Raw genomic sequence first — 26,314 nt, 5'->3', positions numbered from 1 at the left:
CGGGTCACAATTCGCCACTTCTGCGCATGCACATGACGTCATTTTGAGCGTCTGTGCATGCGCGAGTGGCGAAACCCGTAAATATTCATCTGTGCAACCCAAAAATATTCATCCCGAAGCTACTTCAACCCGAGGTATGACTGTATATGCAAATATACAGCACTATAAAAAGTTACTAGTTAGATTATCATCTGCAACAGTATCCTTTAAGAATCCCAGAAATACTATTTTGTGATTATAAGTAAAACCCTGATCTATCATCGCCTCTTTTTATTATTTCCAGTATCTAGCTACAAAGGTCTCAATAAGGGTATATGTGCACGCCCAAAATATATATCACATATCAACACTGGGTGGCATTGTAATCAATAAGCATCTGCAAGTTGCTAATATAGCTAAAGACCTATAGATACTGGCCCCAATCTATGGTACTCCCTTCCATGAGAGAGAAGGTTTGGACTTGTTATGTTTAAAGTTTTCCAGATCCACAGAAATATATACTGGCGGTATTGCAACCAGAGCCGGCCCAACAATGGGAAAGGGTGAAGCACCCACCACAGGGAGTGAAAATGCAAGAGGCAGCGCCCCAATTAGCCCACCGCTGCTGGAACACCGCTGGAAGTGTGGGGAGGTGGGGTAATAGTGTAGGAAGGAAGAAAGAAGTACAGGGGTACCTCGGGTTAAATACGCTTCAGGTTACATGTGCTTCAGGTTACAGACTCTGCTAACCCAGAAATAGTGCTTCAGGTTAAGCACTTTGCTTCAGGATGAAAACAGAAATTGTGCTCCAGCGGCGTGGCAGCAGCGGGAGGCCCCATTAGCTAAAGTGGTGCTTCAGGTTAAGAACAGTTTCAGGTTAAGTACAGACCTCCGGAACGAATTAAGTACTTAACCTGAGGTACCACTGTACATATCTTTTTTTTCTTTTTTGTTGTAAATCTATTGGAGACCTTCAGGTGGAAAGCTACTAAAGCCTAATAAATGAAAAACGCAATGAAACATACCCGTTTCACCTTAGGTGGTGAAATGGGGTAGGCTGACCCAATTACAACTATCTATATTTCTCCCCCTGTTGCAATTCTGTGAGCTAGTAAGAAGAGAGATTTGTTAGCTTTCCTCTACTACTATTGCTTCTATTATATATCCAAAGCAAAGCAGTCAATCCTTGTTGCTAATTTGTAACACAATCCTAATCATGTTTACTCTGAAGCAACTTCTCTTTTGTCCTACTGTGATTTATTACATAATAATGTGATTAGGATGCAATTGTAAAATCACAGTTGTATAGCCTGATGATTGATAGGCCAGGCCCTGCATTGCAAACATTAATGCAACGTTGCAGCTACTCTTGGCTGTTTACCTTGCCATTTTAATTTTAATACTGTACCAATTTATGTCATTTAGCCAATACAGCAAGGTCACATTTCAGAGCGGAGCTTTCCAAACTTTTCATGTTGGTGCCACACTTTTTAGACATGCATCATTTCGTGACCCAGTAACTAAGTTTTACTAGAAAACTGGAGGTTAAACTAACCGCTTTCCAGCGTGGGAAGTGTTTGTGCAACATGCCTGCACATTGCAGCTGATACACTAACTCAGGGGTCAGGAAACATTTTCATCAGGGGGCCAGTCCACCGTCCCTCAGACATTGTGGGGGGCTGGACTATTTGTGGGGGTGGGAATGAAGGAATTCCTATGCCCCACAAATAACCCAGAGATGCATTTTAAATAAAAGGACACATTCTACTCATGTAAAAACACACTGATTCCCGTACCATACGCGGGCCGGCTTTAGAAGGCGATTGGGCCAGATCCAGCCCCCAGGCCTTAATTTGCCTACCCATGCACTAACGTGTTGTGACACAGTTTTAGAGTAAATTCATGAATGAGAACATTATCCTGCTTATTAACATTAAATCATTCACCACAGTAGGTTTTTTTTCCAAGTCAGGGTACAAACAAGCTTTGCAGAAAGGGGACTAATTCTCTATAATTATTATAATATAACCTGTATTATTTGGCTCCTTTAAAATCTTGAGTGAGGTTCTCCTCACAGATCAGGCCTTATCTGCCACACCTTCTGGATCCCAAGGATACTCAGATATTATGTGGGATATAGTGAAGGCTAGTTAAAGGGGGAAACCAGTAGAAGACATAGGCCTCCTTGCCCTTCCACTTGTACTAGACACCACTGGATCCTAGACAGTTATTATCTTGTGCCACAATGGAAATAGTATCCTGTATCCAACTACAATCACACCTTGGGTTACAGACGCTTCAGGTTAAGTTTCTTCGGGTTACGGACCCACTGAAACCTGGAAGTACCGGAATGGGTTACTTCCAGGTTCCATGGGTCACACATGTGCAGAACGCACTTTGCGCATGTGCAGAAGCGCCGAATCGCAATCCGTGCATGCGGAGACACACTGCTGCAGGTTGCAAACACTGCGGGTTGTGAACGTGCATCCTGCACAGATCACATTCGCAACCTAAGCATCCACTGTACTTCCTTCCTTAACCAGAATGTATTTTCAGGGAATAAAGTATTCCCTTCTGTTCCTGCCATTCAACTTGCTATTTCCACTTCTTTTACTTATATTTTGTTCTCTTTAATTTAAATTCATTTTTTTTTATTGCTACTGTAACCATCTTGTGATGTTGGAAAACACCTTTTCTGCATGATATCATTTCCTGTTCTTCTCACGGAGGGGCACTGCATTAGCTAATTAATCCCAAATATAGTTTTTCCTGTTCTGCAAAATCTTGGACAATGCTTTGTTGCCCTTGGCTCTTTTGAGTGGAAAGGCAGGATATAAATTTAATAGATAAAACAAAAGACCCTTTTTATGTCCCGGTGGAGTTAATAATGCTGCAGGCTGTATCTTGCGTCTTTCACATAAAATTTAATCTGTAATACCCTGTGGTGCTGCATTGTTAAAAGCATTTTGCAAGTGCATGCTCAAGAAATTATGGAACGGCACTGGTGCATTTTCTCCTTCTGCTCACAGTTCTTTGGATCCATATCTTCATACTCCTAACAGCAAACTAAAACAGATGAAGGTTGTGAGATATATTTAATATCAATTCTGGCTAAGGTAACAACAACAGTATTTTTATTCCTTGTGTCAATTGTGATTGTATTTTTTTGTTACAGAAGGGAGTGACAGAAAGAAAGTTTGATAGATACGGGCAGAAAGAAGAAACTGTAATGTGATTTACTCAGTGCTCCAATAGATTAGTAGCCACATAAAAGGGGAAGGGACTCTCTTTTCTCAGTGTTAGTTGACCTTTTCTCTATAATCATATAAAGTGAAACATTTACAGTGTATTTTTCTTTCCACTGATTATTATTTGAATACAGGATTGCCATTTTTATTCCAGAGAATGACAGAAACAAAAAAGATGCATTAGCTGCTTTTCTAAGATTACATCTTTGCTGGCAGTCATTTACAGGGTTTGGAGTTTCTGAAACATCTTCAGTGGGCATAAAATAGGAAGCTTGTGCCATTTAGATGTTACTCCTAAAACAATCTTCTTTGGACAGGATTCTAAGCATACTTATGCTACATCCTTTAGCCACTCTGTCATAAGCAGTTTGAAAATTACACCTTTACTCATAAGAAAGTCAGTCTTTATTATTTCAGTTGGATTTATGCACTATAAATAAGTTGTGAGTGCTGACTTCCTGCATTTGAGTTACTCTTGTCATATAATATTGATAGGAAATGACGCCTTGCATACAGTGGCTGTTGTTGAAGAAACTACATAATTCTGAACCATTTGATATTACTGAGATTTGTTCAACGTGTTACAGAAGAGCTGAATTTTGGAATCAGTTATGAATTTGTTAACTCTGTTAAGCTAGCTTCTTGGTGGAAAATGATACATGATCATTTGAAACTTGGTTATCTGATTTCAGCTGGTAATTTATTTCAGAGACATGGAGTTGCAACACTAAAAACCCAGTTTGTTGTATAATGCGTCAAAAATGTAGGTGCTTTAAGCATATTGGGTGATTTTCACCAAAGCCATGCTCAGAGTAGACCTAGTGTAATCAATTGACTTAGAAAATTTGGTTCACTGATTTCAATGGGTCTACTATAATCATAACTTAGTTGGATATTAACTATCTGGATCCAGATTAAGTTAATTGCACTTAGGTCCATGTGGAGAAATCAGTTCCATTTCATTGTATTTACCAAGGTTAAAAAATGGTTTAAATTCTAGAGATTCAATGGATATAATATAATATTCTTCTTCTTGTTTATCGATCACTCAAAACCAAGTAAGATGTTTTCCATGAACACAGTCTTAACAGTGAGTCAGTAAGTGACTGGGGATGTCACTTATTGGATCATTCTTTGTCTAGCTCCTCCCCCTTGACCTTACCACCTTGGGTGACCCTACTGGGAGTACAAGACTCCCAACGGCTTCGCTCACAAGGATCATAGGAACGTGCAAGCCCACTCACCATGACAAGGTCATGATCCAACGTGGGAGGTAATATAATATAAAGTGCTAACTGAATACAAGGTACTAAAAAAACTTATTTGAGTTACTCATGATTTAAGCTAGGTCCAATAGTTGTCAGTGTGGTAGAGAAGAGCAACCCTCCTGACACAGCTCTCACTAAAGCTTACCTGAATATGGCTAGGATGGGGTAAGACAGAGTTGGGGAAAAGGCTGTGTGGACACACCCACAGCCCTGACATTCCAGTGTCCTTGCCCCATCCACATAAGCTGAAGTGATGCTAGTGTCAGGAGACTATTTCAGTGTCAACAAATTGTAGCCAACCTTGTCTAGATCCAACATATTTATTTCAACTTCTCTATTGGACTATGGTCAGATGCTGCAATCCTGGTTAATATCTGAGGACTTGAATAAGCCTGCACAGCTCCAAAGATACAGGGGCTTCTAACTTGTGTATAAAGCATTCTGCACCCCACCATGGCCGAAAATGTTATCAGTTTCATACTAGAGATAATAAAAGAAACTATCACTACTTTCTATATTTCTCCTATACTGTGGAACCTGAAAGGGTATGAATAAACACAGGGGGAGGAAATACTGTTTGCAGGCCTTTTCCCACTTGGCCTGGGAGAGCAGGGCCCTGATTTACTCTAGCTACAAAAGCTATGACTGTTGAAGAGGCCAGAAGCCATCTTGGTTGTCTCTTAGTGGACGCCCAGAATATCAAGCGTGAGATTCCACAGCTGCCATCTGCCATGAACCACCATCAGCAGGAATGGCAGCAACAGCAGCCAATATGATCCATGCTTAGAATAATGTTTTATTCTCTTGCTAATTATGCTGTCTTAAATGTACATTTTATATTTGCCTTCTGAAATGTATTTTATATTTTCTTCTGAAATGTTTGAGAATATTTTGTTCACTTTGCTGCATTAGATATACATTCTGTAGTTGACCTTTGTAATGTTTTATTTTGAAAACTTTAAGGTAATATTTTAGTCTCCTGTAAATTATGTTGCTCTGAATGTATACATTATATTTTACCTTCTCCAGTAATGTTTTATTCTGGTTTGATTTATTTGATGTTTTAATGTGTTGTAAACTGATTTGAGATTTTTTCCCCCTTTAAAATATAAAGCAGTATAGAAATGAAATGAAACAAAATTATTGTTATTATTGTAGTTGTTATTATTATTATTATTAATGTTTCCCATTAGCTGGAATCACTTCACAAATTAATATTGCCTTTTATCACACAATAAAGTCAGACATTTACTTCATGCTGTGTACTGAGCTAGTATAACATGAGAGGTTCTTTGCCAGAGTTCACTGCAGAAACAAATACAAGATGTGACAGGTTGGCACAGAACACCTAAGGAGGTGAAGAAGAAAACATATACCAGAGGCAGCAGACCACGAGTTGGACAAATTAGCTATGAAGAGAGTTGACAGCCTGATAGCCTACAATTTTCACAACCAAACAAAATCGCTAGTCGCTATCTAACCTTTGTATAAAATATGCACAGCATGTTATCTTACTGAAAGGCTTATTCTTCCCATCTCTGCACATTCGCATTTAGTGGTAAGTGGTGTCTTGCCACATCATTGCATGCAATTGATCTAGAATGGACAGCACTGTATTGGCCTGTTAGTTGGTACCTTTCCTGATACTCATCAAGAACAGCACTCTGTGCACACTGTGCACATAGACATCCAGGGCTTTGTATGAGCAAGAGTGGAAAATGGTTAGTCAACTGAGAAATGACACCCATTTTCTCTTATCACACCATTCAAGAATTCTGAATGACTGTGCAAATGAATGAGAGCGAGAGCACTGTCATCTCAACTCACATTGTTCTGCTCTGAGCTTTGGAGAGTTTAGTGATTCCTTGAAAAACAAGTGCTATTTTTCAACAGGATGAGGATACACGGTAGATATGACCTACATTGCCCTTACTGAATTACCTTCTTTTGTCTGTAATTTCTTTAAGCCTGGATAAAATACTGTAACAGGTGTGTAACAAAGTAAGAAGCTGAAAATTCCACATGAGTTAGGACAAGCTTTTAGGTGTTCTGTTTCATAATTAAGAATGTTGTCTCTCCTTTCATAAATTCAAGGCATTTTTAACATGGAGGGCAAAAGTAGAGCATTATGCAGGGCAACGAAAACCCACAGAACAATGAAAGGTCATAATATCACCACTTATTCCTGGATGAGGGTTTTGTTTGTTTGTTTGTTATTTCCATAATTTATGCTAATCCAGTATCCTGTTTGTATATTTGGTGAAGAAGGCAAGCATGAGTAGCCGTCACAGTTGAAAGCTTGTTGTGGGAATGACAGTGGATACTTAGGTTCTAAAACCTTTTCTCAACCTCAGAACATCACATTTTAAGAAAATATTGCTATGTCGACTTTCAGTCTATAGTAACATTTAGGTTGCTGTGAAATGTGAAGCTGGTTTCTGAAAATCTATCATTAACATTTTTTTCCTGTGAACCTTCTTTAATGGTTCTATTAGCGTGCTCCATTGCCCAATATAAGTGTAAGCTTTTGTAGTCAACTTTTTAAAAACGGAAAGCCTATAAATATCCGTCATATAATGGCTATTCCTTCACTTCCACTCCAACCTGATGAATAGAAATTGCATTTCATATCCTGTTTTTCACTGCATCTTACTAGTGATTTGGTTAATTAACACTTCCAAGTATAGCCTCTCTTAGAAATTCAGGAAAGTGTGAAATTGCTTTATTGGCAATGAGAAGGGGGAAGAAATGTTCTGAAGTCATACATATTGCTCTGATATCTGGAGTTAAAAATTAAATAACGTCACTTACCAGCCAGAAGCTAAAGCAATAAAGACACACACACATCTAATCTTTACTCTAGCAATTGTTTAAATTCTAAAAGATTGTTATTTAAGTTCTTAGATTGTTTGTTTGTTTTGGTACTGTATGTCCTAAATTCTTGGACATAGCATAGTAGCAACTAGAGCATGATTATACATTTTATTCCTGTGTAAGTAAAATTGTTTCACAACCCTTGCAAGGCCATGAGATAGGCAAAAGATCAAACCTGATCAGATAATTATCTGATTGTCCATAACATCTGAATATGCTCCAAATCATAGCGTCAAATTCCAGTTATGGGCAAATGGAGGATAGAAATTTGGTTGGAGATTTGGTTGCTTGTTAATAAGTCAGGGTTTAACTGCTATTTCCTGCAGAATACCTGCCAATAGCATGGGTTACACTTGGGTGGCATGGATGAAATATAATTTAGAAAGGATTCCACTCTACCTGGATGCACTTCTTGATTGCAAGCTTTTTTAAAAGATAAAAAAATTCAAAGCTAAAATATTTTCACTTCTAGCAAGAAATTAAACTGTAAAATGCAATGGAAAGGAGAGAGAAAAAACACACCTCTGCCTTCACTTTATATGCAAAACACTGTGCAGTTCTCAAAAGAGCACTTGTCAGCAGGTGGATTGAGTGACAGTTGGTACACGAAAATGTTAGTTTCCCTTGTTCTTCTAAGCTTAGAGGAAAATTACAAGCTTCCTCCCACTTAACAATTGCAAATGTAAACCACCAACTTTCATGGTCAGAGGAGACTGGTTAAATAAATACTTGCTAAAGGATAAAACCTCTTAACGGAGAGTCATGGCAGTGACTCAAAAGAATATTAACTAGGAGTAGGACTCGCAAAGAACACTTGCCTCTGCTCTAATAATAACCGTAGCCAGAGGTGTGCTTGATGGAAAGAATGACTTTTTCAGGGCACATATATGCTAGGTGAGAAGAATCACCTTCAGGCTGCCACATTATTTATTAATTTATTTATTATTGCCAGTCTGTCTGTGCTGCCTTTCACAGTAAGGCCCACCCAAGGCTACTTGTGTACATTATTTCAAGTTACCCATGCTCTAATGATCACACAATTGCATTAGTGCAATGCACTCCGTGGGAGGTTCCCCTTGGAAGATGGCGCAGGAGCAGACTGAACAAAAAGGTTTTCAGGGCCGATTGAACGGCTGGGAAAGACAGCTCCAGACATAAATGCCTAGGCCACCGCCCAAAAGGCCATGATCCTAGTCTCCGAGCAGGGTGTCTGAGACTGAGCACAGGGCATGCATGCATGCAGGTTGTCTTTGGGTTAATATGAATACAGGCTTCTGCCAAAAGCAAAAATCAGCAGACAGACATGATACACCGGTAGCTTATGTTTCCATGGGCTCAATAAACAGCCAAGAAAACATGGGTGGAGTTTGAAGCAATGAGAATGTGAACTTTTTGTCCATTGTGTGCAAGCTGAAATGTTTTAAATAGGGAACAAATGTTCACAATATAGTGAAGCTATAACCCTGACTGGATGGTAGAAAAGCCAGAATGACATTACAACTGTTCTTTGAAGCTGTTAAAGAATGTAACTATGGTCAAGTCTATCCTGAATAACTCATCTGCTGACTGGCATCAAACAATATTTTACTCACATTATGCCAGCTCACAGTCATAAAGAGCGCACCCTCCAAGTATCCCTATTTTCCAGGGAAATTTCTGGATTTACAGAAGCCGTCCCAGTTTCTGATTTGATCCCAGAATGCCCTGCTTCTCCTTAGGATGTCCCTGTTTTCATTGGAGAAATGTTGGGGGATATGACTGAGTTATCCGACCCCTGAGCCATCTGAAGGCAGGCCTGTATAGGGAAGTTTTTAAATGTTTGATGTTTTCTTATGTTTTTATATATGTTGAAAGCTGCTCAGAGGGACTGGGGCAACCCATTCAGATGGGTGGGGTATAAATAGTATGGTGGTGGTGGTGGTGAGAAGGAGAAGAAGAGGAGGAAGAAGAAATCAGAATAATGGACTAGGATGTCCCTATTTTCATTGGAGAATTGTTGGAGGGTATGAAAGAGTATGGCTTGAAGCTAAGAAGCACTTGGGTAGGACAATTCACAGATGGAAACTTTACCACCCCCTGAAGGCCCTCTGCCCACAAACCTTTACTGAGGGATCATTGAATCTCCTGAATGGAGGAAGTATGTGGTGGGCAGCAGGCTACAGAGGAAGGGGGGAGGTTCAACAACCATCTCATGAGAGCACTTTTGATGATTCAAGCCTCTGTCTTTATCTATAGATAGGCAAGGCCTGACACCTGATCATGCCAAAGAAGTCATTTATCAATGAGTGGTGAAGTCCATGCTTCCTGCCCAGGGCAGGCCCCTCACCGGCCACGCTTTGCACTTTGTTGAGTACTGGTTTGTATCCTTGGTCTATGCCAATGCCTCTTGCTTGCGTGGATGGAGGTATGTGTGCGTGGAAAAAATCTGACTTTTGTCAGACTAGAATGTAATATTGCATCTGTTGCTCCACCCGCTACTGGCATGTAACATTCCCCCAAAAGCTGCCCTTGTTCTGAAAAACTCTTATAGAGTTGTATACAATTTGCATCCTGTGTTTCCCATTACTTCAGAAGAATTCCGTTTTTGGTTGGGCATATATGTACACTTCCATTTTTTAAAACAATACCCTAAAATAATATCCTCGCCCCTTACATGAAAGATGTTTAGCCTAAGGCCTTTGCTAATAAGGGCTCCAGCCACTCATAATATAACAACAAACCATTAAGAGACTGAGGCTCAAGCTTCAGGAAAGGTGCTTGTGCAAAGAGAATTGCCCTCTTGAGGCAAACAATCATGTGAAATGCTTTTTTTCTTCTTCTACCTTTGCTCATTCAATGCAATTGGATAGCTCTATCAAAACAATGAAGACGCAAATTGGGATTCTAACCAAATCTACAAGGAATGCAAAGGGCTCCCTGAGTTATTACTGAGGAATACACATTTTTTGAGATAAGCTTGTAATGCCTTTTTAAAAGTTGGCCAGCTGCCCAAAAGGCAGCTTAGCATATCTTGGTAATGGAAAATTTCCTCTAATTCTGCCCATGAGTAAGTAACCCTTTTAGCTGAATGAACTTTAATTTGAAAGTATTCGTAGTAGAGACTTCAGCATTCTCCCCTTCTAGGAAATAATCATTATTACTAATGTGTACCTAGAGACTGAGAGCCCTAACTTTGATTTCTAATGAAAAATAGTCTATATTGAGAAATCTTTCCACTATTTTTAGGCACTATTACAACATTTGCATTTACATCCAGTACCTGCAGTGCCCTCTTCTCTTTTGGAGGCATATGGTTTGAGGCACCAAGTCTCTGATCTCATTTAAAAATTTAGACAGCATTTGCTGATAGACTTAATTGGTAAGGTAGTATCTGAAGTCAGGACAAAATATTATATTCTTCTCAGATGAAAGATTCACTGTCGTCTTGCATTACTGTAGAGTTCTTGGCCATCTATCTGGTGCGGAAAATCACTAATATTATTAATGAAGGCATACCTATCACAGGTTTATTTTTTGTTGGAGGCGGCATTAATAGCTACCCAACATTATTTTAGTGGCTTTGAAAATTCCCAGTTTTCCTATTTTCTTATTTTTCAACATTCCAACACCTGCTTGCTTGTTTAAGAAATCTTTGTACTGCCTTTAAAACTATCTCTCCCTAAGGTGGATCATAAAAGGAGAAAGCAGAACAATAAAACAATTCTTAAAACTGAACATCAAACAATATGCAAAGCATCAAACAGATTAAAATTGATAAGCAAAAATCTAACCAAAGATTCAGGAAGAAGAATAAAGTCAAGCACGAAAAAACTCTGACATAATCAAGGTTTTCTAAACTCTTGTGAAATGTAAGAGAGGGCTTGCTGATTTTTCCATTGTTTTGCTTACTAGGTTGGGCAAACCAGTTTTAAGACATAACCATGAAATTAAAAAATCTCATGCTGGAAAACCAGTGAGGCATAGGAAACAGCTCAAAGGCTGGAAGCAGATGTGGCTACCTTGGTTTGGCAGGGTGGCTGCAGTGAGAATGATTACCGAATTTTAAATTTTTATGTCATGTGCTGCCTGTTGCAATCTTACCCATCCACTTTTTAAAATAGCAAATTTGTTGGGATGCTTTATTGCAGTGGTTGGGGGAGCATGCAGGGGTCAAACAAACTGTGTGTTTGCACAGGTGCTCTGGCTGGAGAATTGGGAATAACAAGCATGCAATTTCACAATGATGCAGCCCAATTAAGGCAATTCGTTTAGTTCAGGCTTCCTCAACCTCGGTCCTCCAGATGTTTTTGGCCTACAACTCCCATGATCCCTAGCTAGCAGGACCAGTGGCCGGGGATGATGGGAATTGTAGTCTCAAAACATCTGGAGGGCCAAGGCTGAGGAAGCCTGATTTAGTTGATATGAAATTCACCAGAGATCCAGTGGCTGAGAATGAAGACCACTGCAGAAACCACAACCCAAACCTTCCCATTCTTGCAAATTAAAAGGGCATCACAGCTAAATACTGATAATCCCTTTGCGGTAGGCAAGCTACAAGTGACAAGTTGTGGGTCAGCATCTTTTCCCTCTCCATTGATGCCTAGTCTGAACCAGTCCCAAATCTGTCTGGAGTGACCAGTTCAAGATTCTGGATTTGTTGAAATCCACTGTACGCACCTTGTGTATATGCCATCTTAAACCTTCCTTGAAGGAAGAACATGATATAGATATAAGTGAGAGAGTAAAAGATTTTGGATGCGTTCTAGATTGCAACACATCCATGGGGCTTTTATTGTTGACATAACTCCAAATATATGCCTACAGAGTTTGATTTTCTGCCTCCACAAGGAAAGCCTGGCTAGCTCATGAAAGGCTGTCTTCCTCGCTATAGCCTGTGTGTGCAATGAGAACTTGATAATTTATTCTATGTTGCTCACTTAACCTCTGTAATGAGAACATACTCTCAGTGAGATTTGCTTCTGCTTTCTTTGCTGAAAGAGATATGAGTTATAGTTTGCATTATTCACAAGTTGTGCACCACAAAAGATATCCCACTGCCCTCATTAACCATCACTTAAATCTAAATGAAACTTCTGAATTTCCAACTCAGTGAAAGGATTATGGGATCAAATATAATTAAATCACTGAAAGTGCTTAAATGAACAGCACATGCTAGGTCTCTTGCAATGTTGGGTTCAGCAGTTTATTTTGCCTTCCATTTAAAAGGTTTAATCATTATACTGAAACTAATAAGAAATTAATAGATTTCTAAAATCCTGCAAGCACCGAAGATCTTACAGCCATGCATTAATCTTAATTACAAAACGTTATGCTTGAGTTCCTTCCATATGCATGATTACAACATGGGCTGAACTGAAAAAAATCTCGTAAACTCTTCAGCAAATATACAAGGCACATTGAATGACGGTCAATAAAACATTTAAGTAAAACTTTGACAGCAAAGAGCCTGAGCTCTTCATTCACCTGTGTGCCTCTCTGATAGCAATTTGTTTTCAAATGCCTTTGGCATATATGCACCGTGGCACATCAGAGGAGGTTGACTACTGACATATAAACATGATGGCTCTCTCCATGTAATCTAGGTAAAGGTAAAGGGACCCCTGACAGTTAAGTCCAGTCACAAATGCCTCTGAGGTTGCAGTGCTCATCTCGCTTTACAGGCCAAGGGAGCTGGGGTTTGTCCACTCCACAGTCAGTTTTTCCGGGTCATGTGGCCAGCATGACTAAGTCGCTTCTGGTGCAACGGAACACTGACACCAGAGCAGCCCACGGAAAAGCCATTTACCTTCCCACCGGAGTGGTACTGATTAATCTACTTGCACATTTGGCGTGATTTCAGACTGCTAGGTTGGCAGGAACAGGGACCGAGCAATGGGAGCGCACCCCATCACGGGGATTCGAACCGCCGACCTTTTGATTGGCAAGCCCAAAGGCTCAGTGGTTTAGACCACAGGTTCCCTGACATTTCAGTTAAGTCAACGTCCATGCACTAAGCAAACTTTCAGAATTTCCAAAGGTCTGTTGAACATGAGCAGGTTGGGGGACAGTGGGCATGCTCTGAACCCTACTCCACATGTGTGTCACAGAATCATAGAATGATAGCATTGTAGAGTTGGAAGAGACCACAAGGGTCATCTAGTCCAACTGTCTGCAATGAAGAAATCTCAACTAAAGCATCCCTGACAGGTCGCCATCCAATCTCTGCCTAAAAACCTCAAATGAAGCAGAGTCCACAACATCCCAACGGAGTCCATTCCACTGTCAAACTGTAACATACACACACCAGGTTGTATTTACGGCTTCAGATTCCATATGTTTGAGTTGTTAGGAAACCAAAGTCCGTCGTCATCGTCGCCCCCCCCCCCAGGTAATTTCTGTAGTGATCTTTTTTAAAGACAAAAACAAAACAGAATACATCCATTTCCATACACAAAAACAATAGGAAAAATGAACAAAACGTTTATCAGAACCGTATTGACTAAAAAAAACCCTAAACTAGTTGTGGGCAGATGGTGAGGCTATGCTATAGTCTGTTTGTTTTGTCAGCCATACTCAAAAATGTTATCACTGGGCTCCAGAATAAAACATTGTTTTGTTTATTTAGGATTTTGGTTCCTACATTGCATTTGTGAAACATCAAACAATTGTGTCATCCTGGGTAATCTATCACACATAAAATCTTAAGTGCTAACTTTGCCCTTCTTAAATGTGCATTTTTCTCATTCATGGACAAGTTGCACCTGATGGTCTCTCCCTACAGCCTGTAGAAATGTTCCCTCACTTGAATCCATTAGCACTTCTTCTTTTTTTAACTAAGTGTCAGAAACAAATATGACACTTTTTCCTGAGAAATGTTTTAGAACTTTGGCTGCCGTTTTAACTTTTGACATTGTTAACTTAGAATGGGTCTGTGAAGCAAGGAGCCAGTTCCCTGATGGAGCGGTATTATCTCCCGAATAAAAATCAATGCTCAGGTACTGAAGGGAGAGATATAAATTAAAATTTACTCTATAGGCTCAAGGAGGATAAGCTGATAACTCTGCTAGAAGTTGTTTTCTGTGTGCATCGGTACCTCTTCCAGCCACTGCTTCATCTTTCATTTCTAGATTTAAAAACTGGGACAATACACAAGAGACAGAATACCTGTAAAAAGAAAAAGGCCATGCTAAAGGTTGGAGCTACTCCTTTGAGGAAGTCCCATCATCTGCCATAATGAGAACGCTAAATCTACGCAAAGGTCGTGTGTGAACATTCACTGGAACAATTACGTTGATTGGGGAAACAGCAGCCAGAATAGGACCCAGTTAAGCCCAAGTACTTAAAAGTATCATATTACTTTCAATGGAGCAATTACTCCAGCTTAATTGATTTGAAATTGTAGCCTAGAGGCCTGATCTCCCTATATGTGCATAAGGAGTTGAGAAAAGGTTACTGGGGTGGTAGGCAACAACCTTCTGAATGCTTACTTTCATAGAAAAATAGCAAGCAACCCAGCAAGCTATGAATATAATAAATCCACAACCATTCCCACACTGAAGAGAAAGGAAGCATGTTTGCATTATTCTGCAGAGACAGAAGGTAGGCAGAAGTAGCAAGTCTATTCCCAGCTGAGAGGTGGATAAAAACCTCAAGCTGCCCAGACCTTTCTGCTGAAGAACAGCAGCCTGCTGGGGGAGTCACTACCCCATCCATCAACAGCAAAAACTTTGCCACATCTGCAGCCATAACTTTGCCATTACCAGAGAAGAAGCCTATTTATTCAGACGCCACCATTGACTCAGAAAGGAAACAGGTATATAAATAGAATTAAAAAGTTAAAATAGATAAATATGAAAATGTAAAATACTTATTTCAAATAAGATGACAGTGGCAGTGTGATCCTAAACACATTTACTCTTAAGTTATGTCCCACTGAGCTCAAGAATACTTACTCCCTAGCAAGTATGTTTATGATCTGAGAATTATGGCCAAATATCCTTTGCAGCATTGCAAGGGCCACCAGGGTATGTCTCTCACATGGCACATTACATTATTTAGCCATCCCAAGTGAATGCTCATACATCCATTCAATAGCCTGAGACTGTCATTATTTCTTCATAAGCTATGCTGAGCATATGTTGCGGAATGGGGTGTAAATCCTTATAATTCCTGTAATAAGGACATGGACACCCAAGAGCAAGTACTTGTTCACACAGTGCATAGTTTAAACTATGGAATTTGCTACCACAAGATGTAGTGATGGCCACCAATTTAGGTGGCTTTAAAGCAGGATTAAATAAATCAGTGGAGGACAAGGCTATCCATCTATCTCCAGAAGCTGCATACTTCTAAATACCAGTTGCTTAGAAACAACAGAAAGTGTGGGGACTGTTGCATTCATGCCCTGCTTGTGGGCTTCTCATAGGCATATGACTGGCCACTGTGGGAAGCAGGCTTCTGGACCAGATAGGCCTTTAAGTATGATCCAGCAGGGCTGCTCTTCTTATGCAGGTTCATAGGTACATACATAGATAGGCTTCTTGCCTGAGAGAGGATGGAGCCACAGCTAAGTTCACCCCACTGTGCCGCTAAGAAGCTTTTCTTCCGCTTCCATGAATACTGAGGGGGTGAAAGTCATTTCCAAAGGAGCCGCTTAATGTGCAATGACTAATAGGCAGAGGAATCAATAATTTACAAAAGTAAAAAGCCGAAGTACATGAAAGAAAAATTAACCTCTGTTTAGGTAATATGTGTTCACCTTTTTGTGGCCTTAATTATAATGCATAGTCAAACTAGGCCTGCCCTTTCAAATCTTTATCTGAAGTTTCTAATATTGATATTAAAATAGAAGTGTGTAGTACTTAGGGTCAGATCTGATTAAGATCAGCATTTGCTTTAGCATTCTTTAAAGCAGTATACAGGGGGGAAAGCAGACAAAGAAAAGAAAGGGTTTTTAAAGTAGAATATCAATCGTTCTCAAGTCCTTTCCCCTTTCTGATTTGATCACAATCATCAAGTGCAAATTAAGAGGAAATGAACAGAGTCAACGGCATGGTCCCAGTTTAGCTAGAGTTAGTTGCATTTATGTCTCATTGAAGATCATGGGACAAGCTTTTCACAAATAACTTAAGCTCAATTGATTTCAATGGGATTTAAACATCACTCAACTGGATAAGGGACCATAAAGTTTTGAAATGAATACTCAAAAACAAATATTGATTCTGAAATTTATATGAACAGTTATTATGAGAACACAAGTTCAGAAATCCTGACACCTTGTTTTCTACCCATGAAGTTTATCTATAAACTCACCAAGCACTCCCTCTAATAGCAAGCTCACCTGCTGAGTGCTAACAGGATTTGTGCATGGGGGTATTTAGAGGTGTGCAGCCTCTGAACCTGAATATAGCCTCATAGCCTTGCCCACCCATCCATATCTTTGCCCAGTTTAGAAAGGAGGTTCCTTTTATACTTTTTTGCTCTCCTGGGCTCTCATACAGGAACTGCCAACAAAGGTTCATTAGGTGCTTCCAGATTGCCACTGTTTTGCAAGCAGGATTCAAAGACATGCTTCAAAATAGGTTTTCACAGTTAAAATGGATGAAAACATTCTGTCTCATTAGCAGTACAAATTCTTTTTATTTTTTAAAAAAACTGACTTTTTGAATGGACATGCACTGAAAAGTGTGGGAAGACATATAAGTCCCACATAAGCAAATCAGGATTGATGCTTAATGAAGATTGGGCATAGTCCAATCTCTAGATAAGTTTCTGCAAGCAAATCAGAATGAATGCAGCATTGAAAAATTGTGTGGAGGAGTCCATAATAATTTGAGGCCTCTAGAAAACCTCCTTTGATGTCCATACTAAGGAGGTAGATGTTAGACAAGCCCTTTGAATTTGAGCCAGCCTAAGTCACATAGCATGGAGGGCTACGTTGGTGGCTCGATGGAGAACTACAGCCTACTTAACCCCAGCCTTAGCAGAAGCAAACTTACAATTCTATTCACCTATTTCCCATAGTCTAGGGAACTTTTTCAAGCTACCGATAATATTGGCACTATGGTGCAAAAGAATAATAATAACATTACCGTAAACAGTACTTTTCCCCTGGAAGTTTCATATTTTACTATACAAGCAGGTCGTCTAATTTTATAGTCTAAAGACATCAAGCGCACTTCAAAGAAAATGACACATGCCATTGTACTCCAGCCCGTGCTGCTTTCAGAGAGCAAAGGGGTTTGCTCTAAGTCATCAATTCAGAAAGAGAAGCAGATGAACTACCTAATAAACAATAAAATCAAATCGTAAAACATTCTTGTCAATATGTCAGAGAGCTGGTAACCAGTGAAGGTTGACTAACAAAGGGGTCATACCATCTGATTTCTTGTTCCCAACAAGGACACAAGCAGATGAGCTTTTTTTTCAGGTCCAGTGAGTCTTTATGGATCCTGTTCTGGGAGGGAATCATATATTAGAGCCATCAATTTGGCTAGGATAAACTGAACGGTAAGAACAAAGAGCTGGCTGTGTGAAAAGTAAACGTGGGTAAAATTATGCAGGTAAATGTATTTAGCAGCCATGGTGCACTCACTTCTGCTGTCATAATATTGAACAGGAAGAGCATGGTCTGCTAGCATTGGAAAATGTGTGTAAATAAAGTTGTACAAGTAATTGAGGAGAAAAACTCATTAAGCTTAATAGAAATAAATACGCATGTCAGAGGATCTTGATTTCTGGAAAACAAGCTGCCATAACAAAGCACAATGAAATATGAATGATCCAGCAGAATTGTAGATGACAAGCCTACACGGTGGTGTTTTCCTTATTTTCAAGGATGTGTGTCATCACTGAGTGCAGTTGTATGGGGGGGGGGGTAATCTGATTCAGTTCTCATTTAAAAGTGAACTTACGTAAATCCAAAAACAAGATGCAGACCAAAACACAGACATCCTTTGAAGTTTGCAAGTCTCTGAATTTTGCAGTGCAGTTCTCCAGTGAAATAATGTGTAAAAAAATGGGTATAACAGTGTGATATGTGTATATAAATGGCTATTTTAGTGGAAACAACAAGCAAAATGTAAATGGCTTTGAAAGCATTTCTATACCAGGCCAAACTGCATACAAAAATTTGTACATTGGGAGAAATTTGCCCTAAAATGCTGGGGAATTTTCATTAGGACTGAACAAAATCACAAACTGATGTGGAAATGTGGAGGACTGAGGTTAAGATGGGAGAAGCGAGAGACTGAAACTTACATGTTTGCCCATCAATACATTCAAATTAAAGTTTGACCTCTTGGCAATCTTGGATCACATATTTAGAGAACAAAGGTGCAATGCAACCAGTTTTCAATCTAGTCAATTTCAATGAAGAAGGCATGTGTTTAACTCTCCTCCATTGAAATGAATGCAAAAGTGCCTCGTTGGTAAGGTAAGGTGATCACAACAACTGGCAGGTTTGGATGCTTTTAACAGCACAATCCACTGTGAAATCTACCCTATTAAGTTCAGTGGGACATACTCCCTAGTAACTGTGTAAAATGGCAGCCAGGCAGAGCAATTCCCATCCCTCTTGTGCAGGGCAACTGTATGTTGTTACTGAAGAGCATAGAGATGTTCCTTCACCCAGCTCTCCCAGTTAAGCTGACCTCCAATGGAGTGACTCAAACATCCCTTTAATTGTGTGGCATTTCCCCTGTTCACCTGTCGAATGTGCAGACGGGTGGGAGGGTCCCCTATGGGATGCCCAACAGCCATAAACAGAAGGCGGCCCTGAAGGGGCATACCAGAGGTGTGGAGGGGCTGAGCTGGCCTGCAATGACATGGGGCCCAATCCCTGGAGCAATCTTAATGCCCTCCTCCCTCTCCCCAGCTGTCTTGCAGCGATGTGGATGTGGTAGTGGCCCTCCTGCTATTGAAAACCCTGCCAACTCAGGGCGGGGTGCAGGGGGGGGAGAGATGTAGCTCAAGTAGAAGGTATGCTTGTCTAACCCATGGGGCACAAGGCACCAAAATGCTCCCTTGACTCATATCCATTGAAACGATGAGGGACTGCACAATGTCTCCCTCATAATTCCCCAGCTTGAGCTGAAGTAATTGTGCTGGAAAGATGCATGAAAGAATGAAAATATTTTCCCGCAATAGAACCATTTTCTTATCCATGGCACTTAGGCTCCTAGGGCTTTGGTTGAGTAAGCAGGGTTCTGTGATGAACTCTCTGAGAGCCAATATATAAATGAGGCAGCTTACAGTTCTGTGACACTTGAGATGCACTCGGTCTGATATCAATAAATAGAAAAAGAATCTTTTTTAAAAAAATGTATCGGAATCTAATCCCGGGTCAGGAATAATTACACCAGAAGCACCATTTGGAATGCAGAGTGCCAAGATGAGGCCAGAAAGTTGCTCTGGCATGAATGATATTCTCACATCAGTCTGAAGTGGTAAGGGCTATCTACATATTTATCAGGAATCCCATTTCCGAAAGAAAGGAAATCATTGCTTGGAGGGAAGTCAGATAATTGTATATGTCAGTTTTAGAAGAAATTCTTGATATAAGAATGGCTGAGATGAGATGAGAACTAAACCTGTTTGCTTAGTAAAGCAAATACAATATTCCCTAAAATATAGTGTACAATGTACATTGATCCAAAGGCAGGACAGAAATTCAATTAAGCCCTAGGAGGAGGCAGGTGTACAAACACAGCTGTCAGGAGAGCAAAAACAATGGACTGTAAAATGATTTGCATGCAAATACCTTTGTAGATCAGAGAGGAGTACACCTAAATTCCTTTTCTCCTTCACTGTATCCACTTGAATTCCTATGAATTTGGCTCCCATGAGCTTTTGATCTGCCCCCACTTCCATTTCTATGGGCTGTGTCAACTAAGGCTTGCATTTATAAAGACAATACAGTCTGGCTATGCAAAAGAACAGGCCCTCCAGATGTTTTGGGACTACAACTCCCATCATCCCTAGCTAACAGGACCAATGGTGGGATGATGGGAATTGTAGTCCCAAAACATCTGGAGGGCTGAGTCTGCCTGTGCCTGCAAAAGAAGGACTCAAGTAGGGGAAGCATAGCAGTGTGTGTATAGCCTATCAATACAAGAAAGCCAGAAATAGCTCTGCAGTTTTAGTTGTTGTTTTAGTTGTTATTTAGTATTTTTATCCTGCTCTTCTACAGTAACAGCTTATGAAAAATGACAGATGGAAAAGTTAATGTGTAGATTCATGAACATCTCCAAGAGCTCTTTTTACATTTGTTTTTGCCACATTCTTGTAATAATAGGATCATATCCAATTTTAGTTTGTGGTCATGTTTTACAGAGGTGTATGTCTGTTCCAGAAGTCATACATCATGATACATAAATGTCCCATTTAGACTGCCTAAATCCTTCAAGTGTTCATCTGTAAACTTTCTTTGGCTGATGGTTAATGCTTTCCCAACCTGCTAAGGGCAGCAGTTGTGGGTCTCCTGTGGTCCCTAAGGTCCTAATTTCAAAAGTTTTCTTTTCTGAACTCTGGCAAAAATGATCTGCCCCTCTTCAGGCAGGTATGGAGGAAGAAAGAGGGAGAAGGGGAAAGAGAAATCAGAAAAGGAGAAAGGGGGTACCTTTCAGAAAGAGAGGGGGGAGACTGTGTGGAGGAGGGTGCAAAAAGAAGTCTTTTGCTCATGCTCTGTCTGCTGCTGGCTTTAGCTGCTTCCACAGCTGGCTTGTGCCCTGTCCTCAGATTACATTCCTTGTGGCCCTTAACAGGGTTAGGCAAGTTGCCCATCCTTCCTCTAAAAGATGTGTACTTGGGTGGGAAGGTGCCCCCCCTTGCTTTCCTTCCTGTTTTCCTGCCAGCCTTGGAGAGAGAGGAATGAGGAAACGGGCACCAGCTAGTGGGTTTGCTGCTGCATAAGTGAAGCTATCTAGAGTGCAGCTTTAATTGGTCACTTCCCTAAGGAGTTATTCAGTGCAACTTATTACTGGTCTAATAACACTGGATTTAATTCAAGGCTCTCTAGTTCCCCAGAAAGGAGGGGGGAGATAAGACAGAGCAATAAAGACATATGTGGGATTAGGCTGCAATAAGTCACATGTCTGAAATAAGTTTCATTTCAATTCCTTGCCCAGAATTAGAGCAGGAAGAATAGGAAAGTGTGGTTTGTTTCTGCCTAGTACAGCTGACAGTAACTGCTAGAAGCATCTGTCATTTACAAAAGTTAAGAGAAAGGAGATGGATTCAAATTGAGAGAATTTATTGTATTTTCTTACATGCCACACACTTTCAATCAATGCACAGAGAAAGAGATCCTGGCTGTTTGCCTTACCCCAACCTGTGTGTAGCCACTGGTGCCAATCTTGATCTGTGGACACTGAGTGGAACACAATAACAATCTATATGCACATACAACTTTACAAGAGTAGGGCTGGTACACAAAATCAGAAACCATAGTGACAGCAGGATTTCCAACCACAGGTATGGACCTTTATGTGCATACAGTTGTGTGGTTTTTTTTGTTTGTTGTAGGACCCATGGCTATGTTCCACCCAACGCATGAAGGCTGGGGAAAGGGCTGCAGGACATACAGAGATCAGGCATGGGACCAGCCAGCACAATCTTGTTTGCCTCTGTGCATTGATTTAAATGTGGAGGGGGGTATGAGAAGAGTGCTCATTTAACATCAAACACTTGAACTAGGAAACTATATATAGATATAACTTCCAGTCTGCTCCAGAGAGTCCACCAAGATTTTAAGGATGTGGGTGAGGATTCTACATTGTGCAAGTGAAGTCTGTTGCCGAAGTGAAATGGCAGCACTGGCTACAACCATATTATTTGTTGCTTTTTGCCACTTATAGCAGAGGAAAATGAATCCTAGTGGGGGGGGGGGAAGGATGACTCCCTTGTTCTGAAAAGAGCCATTCAAACCTGAAAGATGTTAAACTGATTTTTTACCCATGTCCCTAACCAAGAATACAAAGAAAAGGCTGGCATGAATTCTGCATTGTATGATTACTGCCATTTGTTTTGTTTAGATGGACACTTCTAATTTTGAGAAAGTTCTTGCACTGAGCCTAAACATTAAACATTCAAGCAGCTAGAATGCCTGTTTCATCATCATTACAAGAAAACATTTATGATATTTCTTCATATACCTCAATTACCATAATGTTTACCCTTTCCCTTCTCATTGCAGTTAGCAGATTCCCACCAAAGACATTTTGTTTGGAGAAATTTGTATCACTTTTCACAAATGAGGCATGTGATCGTTAATGGAAGCAACAACATGCATTGTGGGCTGATGATAAGAATTCTACTGCCATCATGAGCATTTTTTCTTTATAACAAGCCAAACAGCAACACCTTTTTATCAAATATCCATACTTCATTTGCATTCCAAATATGTGCTAAATTAAATGATGTGAATGTTTTTCCTGTCAAAAGTATTGTGTTAAATGACTGAACATTAAACAAAGCCAGCTATTATTTTGTTTTACTACAGACTTTTCTCTTCTTAAATATGACACCTCCTGCATAAAAGGTTCTATCTGAATATAGAAATATACAATAAATGAATACGCTAAGAGGTTAAGATAGTTAAGGTTTTTTATAACACACAGTGAACATTGGAATATTCAGAATAGACAAAAGAAAGTAGGCCTTCAAAAAGTGCATAGTTAAACTATGCAGTTTGCTCTGACAAGATGCCAACACTTTGGAAGGAGGATTAGACATATTCATGGAAGATAAGGCTATCAATAGCTACGAGCCACAATGGCTATTTTCTCCCTCCTTTGTCAGAGGCAGCCTCCAAATAGTTGCTGGGAATCATAAGTGGAGAGAATGCTTCCCATTATGAATCAGGCCAAAGACCCATCTAGTCCAGCTTCCTATTCTCACAGGGGGGCAAGCAAATGCCAAAAACACTCTCTTCACCTGTGATTCCCACTGGTATACAGAGGCAGACTAGTAGCAGAGGTGGTTTTAGGGTAGCATGACTGCTGCGGCCGCACTGGGCTCCACACTGCAGGGGGCGCCACAACAATGCTGTAGAATGGAATGTGAGAGGGGAGGTGGCGCCAAATTTTAGGATTGCACAGGGTGCCACTGAAATTTGAGAGCCCGAATTCCGCCAATGCTAGTTGCTATTGAAAACCTTGTTCTCCCTCTGTTTGTATAATCATCTGTTTGTATAATCATCTGCCAAAGAAGGATAGGATTTTTTTTATGTATGCAACCACAGCAGCAAGAATTCTTCTGGCAAAGTATTGGAAGATGCAAGAACTACCTACTCTGGAAGAATGGCAGACAAAGGTGACAGACTTCATGGGACTAGCAGAGATGACCAGCAGAATCCGAGACCAGGGGAAAGAGACAGTGGAAGAGGACTGGAAGAAATTTAAAATATATCTTAAAAATTGTTGTAAAATTGAGGAGTGTTAGGATGTCAAGGGGTATGAAGTAGAGAAATACAGCTGTAACTAATAAATTTGAGGAAAATTAATGAAAAGGAAGTTAATTAGATAAACTGACTAAAGAGTTGCTAAAGAATTTTGGAATAAGGATGCAGCGAAAGGGAGGTATGGGGAAGTCGATATATGTTCAATGTTGTGTTTGTTTTTGTTTTGTGATGTGTCTGTTTTTTATTATGTGTTTGAAAAATTAATAAAAATTTTATTAAAAAAATATATAATCATCTTCTAAACCCCATGGAAAGGGACACCCATAGTTTGGGTGACCTGGAACTGTGGAACATTCCTTTGCAGGCAGAGAAACCTTTTCCACCAGCAGTCTTATTAAAAACTCAGACACAACAACCCGAGCATTAGAAAACAATATATAATGCAAGTACCATATTTTTTGGGGGGGGTATATAATGCATTGATGTAACTACTGGGGGCAGAGCAGAAGAAAACACAGTATAGAAAAGAATCCTCAAGTTTCATATATCTTTATTTTTGGAATGAGCTTTGAGTTGAAACACCCCACCCCCACACATTCAAAAACAACAGAGAAATTAGGCCAGATGGTCCTTCTCTCATTCTGTCATAACTTATGTTCTTGGCCACTGCTGAAATTAAAGATAAGTCAGAGACCAAAATATCTCCATCCTTTCCTAATTGCTCAACAGTGATGCATCTGGCTTAAAATGCCCCTCTCCAATTCCCAGTAATTACTGGATTTAACCTTATGTCCTCCTGCCCAAACACATCCATCGTTGCAATTCTGCCATGAACATGAACTCTATTTTTTACCATCTGCAACTCAAGGAATGCTTCTGCCACACAGCTGAACAAAGCATAGGCAAGCAGCAACCATGCTGCTGTCACTTCAGAAACAAAGATTTGGCAGGGACCCCATTTCAGACTTGGAATTATAGAGTGCTTCTCTCCTCATGCTAAGTCTGAGACGGTGCACAAACATCACTTGCCTTATAATTTTGGCGATGCAGAACAGAACACCACCCTCAACCATAGAAACAATTCCAATGTTAGAGTAAAAAGTCACTGGCAAGTAGGATGTTGCAGTCATCGTGAACCTGCTAGATTACACATGGGAAGCTGAAGGATAATCCAACTTCATAGTTCTCAAGGCAGTGTATTTGGAACTCACTGAAGAATTACCAAATGCAACTGTTGCAGTTTGCTGAAAAAACTAGTGCTGTGCCAGAACCTCTCCTCCAATTTCTGAGAAGGTTTATTCACCCATGAAAAAGATTTTCCCTTTGTTGCCTCATTCAGTGTTTTAGAATTTGCTTTTATTGTTGGTGTATGCAGGTTTGGAATTAATTTATTGTTATGAAATGGCTGTGGTTGTTGTTTTCTTGCCATTAACCATTTGCACTCTGCAGTCTCCCCAACTGCCAGCACTTCCTGATCTCAAAAAGCCCCATGGGAAATTAGTCAATGCCTTTTTTGAGAGGAGGCGGGACCATGGCAAGGGGGTGGTATCTGCAATATATAAAATACTACTCCAAGACACTTCAGACTCCCTCACCAATTGGAGCATGACATAGGATACAAAATAAACCCCATCCAATGGTCAAAATATGGTCTAAATCACCATTTAAATCCATCTCAGCCAAAAGAAGAGACCTTACCCTGAAATTTATCGATAAATGGTATCTAACATCACGGAAGCTGATGCTGATACATACAAGGACCTCATCCAAATGCTGGAGAGGCTGCACCTTTATAGACACATACCTCCACATGTGATGGGAACGTCCCAAAATTCAATCCTTTTGGATGTCAGTGCTACTAGAAATATCCAAAATAACAAAACAGGTAATAGAAGCAACACCAGAACTAGCCATATTGTTTTCCAGGACAACTCACACAACATGACAAGGTGCTCAGAACTCTCTTATTTAGCAGCCAGAAACTTAACTAGACGCTGGAAGGACCTATCAAGAGTGGACATAGAACATTGGCGCCAAAATGTATGGAAAACCGCCCTATTAGAAAAGCTAACCAACAAACTTAAACTAACATGGGGACAAGCAACAGAGGATACCTTCACTCCAGTGTGGCTCCCCTTTATCACACATACAGCACAATAAGACAATGACCTCTCCCCCACCAAATCATATAAATTAATAGAGCTAATCTGACCCAACAACACACACACACACACACACACACACACACACATATACATACAAACCACACTGCAACCAACTGAATGCAACCAATCAAGCTCTGGACCCCCTAATATCTCACAATGTTAATACAAACAAATAAATGTACAAATAAAGGACCTACCCACATGATGCAAATGAACCCTACACTAACACTATGCAATAGAACGAGATAACATTACCCTCCAACTCCCTCGTTCCCTCTTTCTCCAACTGCATACCAATAGTGTTTCTTACTGAACGTAAACAAACAGTGAAAAAGACTATGACTCGAAAATGGAGACACAATGTTTGTTTTGTAACACAATAAAACATTTAAAAAAAATTTA

General features: G+C 40.1%; 1 long non-coding RNA gene across 2 annotated transcripts in view; it reads right to left on the bottom strand.

The window, feature by feature from the left end:
- Positions 1-26,314, bottom strand: part of LOC309368711 — a 544,492-nt gene that overhangs the window by 256,799 nt on the left and 261,379 nt on the right. Inside the window, exon 5 of one of the 2 annotated variants that reach the window (XR_014167883.1) lies at positions 14,022-14,512. The exons of the other annotated variant lie outside the window; for it this stretch is intronic. This is a non-coding gene — a long non-coding RNA (uncharacterized lncRNA). Of the gene's footprint in view, positions 1-14,021; positions 14,513-26,314 lie in introns of those variants that run through there. 2 annotated transcript variants of the gene reach the window in all.

Source organism: Podarcis melisellensis (genome assembly GCF_964234715.1).
Source record: "Podarcis melisellensis genome assembly, chromosome: 4".
NCBI lineage: Eukaryota > Metazoa > Chordata > Lepidosauria > Squamata > Lacertidae > Podarcis > Podarcis melisellensis.
The sequence above is the reverse complement of the archived record's forward strand: the minus strand, read 5'-3'. Positions and strand labels throughout refer to the sequence as shown.